The sequence below is a fragment of the Schistocerca cancellata genome, chromosome 6 (assembly GCF_023864275.1).
Source record: "Schistocerca cancellata isolate TAMUIC-IGC-003103 chromosome 6, iqSchCanc2.1, whole genome shotgun sequence".
Classification (NCBI taxonomy): domain Eukaryota; kingdom Metazoa; phylum Arthropoda; class Insecta; order Orthoptera; family Acrididae; genus Schistocerca; species Schistocerca cancellata.
Genome location: NC_064631.1, coordinates 254,857,950 through 254,864,157, shown reverse-complemented (window position 1 = coordinate 254,864,157; position 6,208 = coordinate 254,857,950). Strand labels below are relative to the sequence as shown.

General features: G+C 45.6%; 1 non-coding gene across 1 annotated transcript; it reads left to right on the top strand.

The window, feature by feature from the left end:
• The first annotated feature begins 1,989 nt into the window (after positions 1-1,989).
• Positions 1,990-2,062, top strand: Trnaa-cgc (transfer RNA alanine (anticodon CGC)). The gene has a single exon. It is a non-coding gene; the product is annotated as a tRNA-Ala (tRNA).
• Positions 2,063-6,208: the final 4,146 nt, after the last annotated feature.

The window sequence follows — 6,208 nt, the reverse complement described above, 5'->3', positions numbered from 1 at the left end:
CATTCGTTACGTGATCTACCCATCTAATCTTCAGCATTCTTCTGTAGCACCACATTTCGAAAGCCTCTATTCTCTTCTTGTCCAAACTATTTATCGTCCATGTTTCACTTCCATACATGGCTACACTCCATACAAATACTTTCAGAAACGACTTCCTGCCACTTAAATCTATACTTGATGTTAACAAATTTCTCTTCTTCAGAAATGCTTTCCTTGCCATTGCCAGTCTTCATTTTATATTCTCTCTACTTCGACCATCATCAGTTATTTAGCCCCCCAAACTAGCCAGATGCAAGAGTAAAAGTTGCATGGAGAGCTCATTATTTTCAGTTGTAAAAATATAGCAGATATTATGCTGCCAGTTAACTACAAAAAGGCAGCTTCCTAGTCTTTTAAATTTTACTATATAGTTATATTTAAAATTTTAAAATTCACATGGATGTAGTCTAGACTTTTGGCAGGTCTACAATGTGGCTTGTTCATGGAGATGTTTGTAAACAACGTGCTATAATAGTCATGGTATATAGAATGCATGTCATTCCATAACTATAGCTGCTGAAGTTGTCAAATGCACATTCACCGCCTTTTTACATTTTAACGGTACGTTATAAGCATTAACATCTTTTGTAGTACACTGTTAAATGAGTTCGTCAAATGTTCACTTTTCCTATCGGAATTGGCTCCACTTTGTACTTTTTATTCAGCTTTTACTTCGTTGTACAAAATGTTGTTAGGCTTCTTTTCCTCCATTTGTTTACGGTTTGATCTGTCTAGCACAACTTCCTCTCCTATGCCAACCTCTTCATACCAGAGTAGCACTTGCAAACTACGTCCTCAATTATTTGCTGCATGTACTCCAATCTCTGTCTTCCTCTAAAATTTTTACACTCTACAGCTCCTCCCAGTCGTTCCCTGATGTCTTAACCGATATCCTAGCATCCTGTCCCTTCTTCCTGTCACTGTTTTCCATACATTCTGATTCTGCGGAGAACCTGCTCATTCCTTACCTTACCAGTACACCTGATTTTCAACGTTCATCAGTAGCATCACATCTCAAATGCTTCTTTTCCGGTTTTCCCACGCTCCAATGTTTCACTACCATACAAAGCTCTGTCCCAAACGTACATCCTCAGAAATTTCTTCCTCAATTTAAGTGCTATGTTTGATACTAGTAGACTTCTGTTGGCCAGGAATGCATTTTTTGCCAGTGCTAGTCTGTGTTTTATGTCCTCCTTGCTCCCTCCGTTTTGCTGCCTAGGTAGCAGAATTCCTTAACTTCATCTGCTTCGTGATCATCAATCATAATGTTTAATTTCTCTCTCTTCTCATTTCTGCTGCTTCTCATCACTTTCGTCTTTCTTTGATTCACTCTCAGTCCATATTTATGTTTTCATTAAACTATTCGTTCGTCCCATTCAGTGTATCTTGTAATTCTTCATCACTTTCACGCAGGATAGCGTCCGCCCCTAGTAGCTGAGTGGTCAGCGTGCCGAAATGTCCTACCTAACGGCCCGGGTTCGATTCCCCGCTGGGTCGGAGATTTTCTCCCCTCAAGCACTGGGTGCTGCGTTGTCCTTATCATCATCCTTTCATCCCCACCGACACGCAAGTCGCCGAAGTGGCGTCAACTCGAAAGACTTGCACCAGCCGAACGGTCTACCCGACGGGAGGCCGTAGCCACACGGCATCACCATCATCATCACCCAGGATAACACTCAGTACATCGAATCTTCTCATTCATATCTTTTCACCTTGAATTTTAGCTCCAATCTTGAAGCTTTCTTTTATTTCCGTCGCTGCTTCTTCCATGTGCTGAATGAAGCTATGTCCTTGCCTTATACCATTTTTAATCCAAGCATTTCATAATTGGACTTCTACACTTATCATTCCGTCTTGGGTCTTGTACGTATTGTATATTACTCGTCTTTTCGTATAGCTTACCCCTAGTTTTTCTCATAATTTCGAACATCTTCCACTAATTACCGACCGAGCGAGGTGGCGCAGTGGTTAGCACACTGGACTCGCATTCGGGAGGACGACGGTTCAATCCCGTCTCCTGCCATCCTGATTTAGGTTTTTCGTGATTTCCCTAAATCGTTTCAGGCAAATGCCGGGATGGTTCCTTTGAAAGGGCACGGCCGATTTCCTTCCCAATCCTTCCCTAACCCGAGCTTGCGCTCCGTCTCTAATGACCTCGTTGTCGACGGGACGTTACACATTAACCACCGCCACTAATTACCGTACTGCAGTTGTAATAGGAAAATGGTGTTCTACGTATTTCTTACGTGAAACAATTTTTATTTAATAAACTACGTTGTGACCGCCGCCTCCCCCCTGACTATGTCAGGCTGCTCTAACATGAGTAATTTGCCTCGTTCACGGGTGGCCCAAGTTGTGAGTGTACATCCAGACCTTGTAAACGTTCGCATCCCAGGCCGATTCTGTGTAGAGTCCTCAGGCGGGAGAAGGAGCCGCGGGAGGCGGCGTGTGGGCCGACGCTTGGGATTGTCTGCGGCCGCATTCGTAATTCATGTATGAGGCCGGGCCGCGCCGCGCCGCGCCGGGCCGTCTACACACGCGTGTGAATGGACGCGAGTGGGCGGCCCGCCACCTGTGCCAGCCGCCAGCCGCCAGCCAGTCGCGGCCGGCGCTGCTGCGTGGGCTCGGCAGGGACGCGCCTCTGGCCCGCTCCTAAAAAGGCCGGCTGTGGAGCAGGGGTGTACCGCGCCACGCACTAATTAAGACATCGCCGAGCTCCCCTTAATAAGCATTTCCGTTCACTGAAAGTAATGGCAAGCCCTGGTTCGTAAATCTGGTTATCATTTCTGCTCACTCTCTTCATTATTTGTTTATCTTTATGGTAGTGTCTTTGGAATCTTTGATTAGACTCAGCTCCTCAAAATTTGTGATTGAGTCTTAATATTCCATTAGCATAATCACCATCTTCCACCCATTACAAATTTTGAGGCTGTTACAGTCGCTGGCTCATGCAAGGGCTGTGATACGGGACTCAACGATAATCCGAATTTTGGTGGTAGAGGAAATTTTTATCACTAGAACTCGTCCGGCTGTGAATGCAGAGAGAGAAAGAAAAAATTTCTAGGCTGCATCAGTGTCTACGGAATTCCTAACTTCTCGTGCAGTTAGGATGGAGCGTGGTGATATGCTAATTACATTGAGTCGCTACTCTCAGCTTGCACCTGGACGCAACTTGGTTTGCTGGTGTTGAGTTTCACCCTCTTCCGTTCTTTAAAAAAAATGGTTCAAATGGCTCTGAGCACTAAGGGACTTAACTTCTAAGGTCATCAGTACCCTAGAACTTACAACTACTTAAACCTAACTAACCTAAGGACATCACACACATCCATGCCCGAGGCAGGATTCGAACCTGTGACCGTAGCGGTCACGCGCTTCCAGACTGTAGCGCCTTTAACCGCTTGGCCACACCGGCCGGCCCGTTCTTTCACCCAACAGTTACGCACCATCACGCTTCTAAGACATAGCAACTTACAAGCACGCATCAGATATATCCGTACGATTCGTACACATGTGACGACCATATTTAACTCCATTGGAACCACTGTGCACAGTTACTCTGGAATATGTTTGAAAAAAAGGAAATGGGATTCAGCAATCAGGTGCAGATGCAAACTCGTCAAGCATTTGTCAAGCTATTATACGACTTTATGACGTACATGCCAACATTCTAACTCACTGAGCTGGAGTATGGCCATGTTCGTCCTAATGTCTTCTAATAACATATTATCAAAAGCTTGACAAGTCTATATATGACTCAACTGAAATGCATTGACGATAGCTATTCAACAGCTGAAATCTAGATCTTTAGTAAAATAGAAATTGGGTTTGCGACTGACTGCTGAATCCATTTTTCTTTTTTCAAACACACATGACAATTTATAACATGTGGAAAATTAGCGATCGCACTTGCGCTCCGCAATGCAGATTCAGTGATTTTTCTTGAATACCTTCCGTGTGACTTTTTTTTAACCTTTCCCCTAAGCTGCCTTCCGACAGCCCCTCGTAGGTGGCGATGGATAGCCATATAAAACTCCATAATCAACATCTAGAGCAAAATCTCATTGAATGAATCCTGTGTTTGGCAGAAGTATCAGTCCATCCTACTGCTATGGAGCGACGTAAATATCGACGTATGCCTTTGCGTGTCACAGTCTTAGTTCGTTCACGGATTGTCAGTGCGAGATCCACGATGTATGCAGTCCAACTCCATTATTCCATTTTTAAAATACGCCAAACAAGTTTTGATAAGATTTGTAGCGATATGAATATACTGTTTCGTCACTTTAAAACGGGTCGTGTGACTCTGTGGTGATGTTAGATCTAGTTTCAAAAATAATTGACGCTAGCAAGTGAGATAAAAGGAGAAGCAAGGCGTGAATTTGGCGATTGGTTGCTTGGTTGGTTAATATGGGGGAGGATACCAAACAATGAGGTAATCGGTCCCATTGGATTAGGGAGGGATTCCTCATTCTAAGGAACCATACCGGTATTTGCCTGCAGCGGTTTAGGGAAATCACGGCAAACCTAAATCAGGATAACCGGACGTGGGTTTGAACCATCGGCCTCCACCATGCGAGTCCAGTATGCTGGCCACTGCGCCACCTCGCTCGGTGAGTTTGGCCTTTGTTTGCTTCCTGGGACAGATGTGAGAGGAGGCCATGAAGCTGAAATTCTGGCAGATAAGACACACATATTCTCAGTCCCAGACCTGGTGGAAAATCGACCTTACCAGGACACTTAACAGACACAAACACTTGTTTCTGTGGGACGGGCATGCCTACGTCACTAATTGGGTTGGTAACGTTGGAAGAGGTTGTGCCGCAATTTGTCTGAAACCAAACACCGAAGAAAGGCCAACGGTTTTCGGGATGGTACAAGAGCTTACCTGTAGACGGGCAGTGCCTGAGAGGAGATGTGTCATGCGACCGTCTCCATGAGGTACAACCATCCGTTTCTGACGGCGGGTCCGTGTACTGCTGAGGCTATCGTCGTCGCGGCAATCCACGTTGCAATATGATAGTAAGCTCTCCGTGAGTAAAAAAACCCTGGCGCAAATGCTCCTCTGTTTTCTCCGACGTTCACCGTACGTGTGCCGTTTTATCATTATATACTACTGGCCATTAAAATTGCTGCACCGAGAAGAAATGCAGATGATAAACAGGTATTCATTGGACTATATTATAGTACATATACTACATATTATACTACAACTGACATGTGATTACATTTTCACGCAATTTGGGTGCATAGATCCCGAGAAATCAGTACCAGTAACAGCCAACTCTCGCCGTAATAACGGTGTTGATACGCCTGGGCATTGAGTCAAACAGAGCTTGGATGGCGTTTTCAGGTACAGCTGCCCATGCAGCTTCAACACGATACCACACTTTATCAAGAGTAGTGACGAGCCAGTTGCTCGGCCACCATTGACCAGACATTTTCAATTGGTGAGAGATCTGGAGAATGTGCTGGCCAGCGCAGCAGTCGAATATTTTCTGTATCCAGAAAGGACCGTACGTGACCTGCACATGCGGTCGTGCATTATCCTGCTCAAATGTACGGTTTCACAGGGATCGAATGAAGGGTAGAGCCACGGGTCGTAACATATCTGAAATGTAACGTAGACTGTTCAAAGTGCCGTCAATGCGAACAAGAGATGACCGAGACGTGTAACCAATGGCACCCCATACCATCACGCCGGGTGATACGCCAGTGTGGTGATGACGAATACACGCCTCCAATGTGCGTTCACCACGATGTCGCCAAACACGGATGTGACCATCATGATGCTGTAAACAGAACCTGGATTCATCCGAAAAAATGACGTTTTGCCATTCGTGCACCCAGGATCGTCCTTGAGTACACCATCGTAGGCGCTCCTGTCTGTGATGCAGCGTGAAGGGTAACCGCAGCCATGGTCTCCGAGCTGATAGTCCATGCTGCTGCAAACGTCGTCGAACTGTTCCTTGCAGATGGCTGTTGTCTTGCAAACGTCCCCATCTGCTGACTCAGGGATCGAGACGTGGCTGCACGATCCGTTACAGCCATGCGGATAAGATGCCTGTCATCTCGACTGCTAGTGATACGAGGCCTTTGGGATCCAGCACGGCGTTCCGTATTACCCTCCTGAACCCACCGATTCCATATTCTGCTAACAGTAATTGGATCT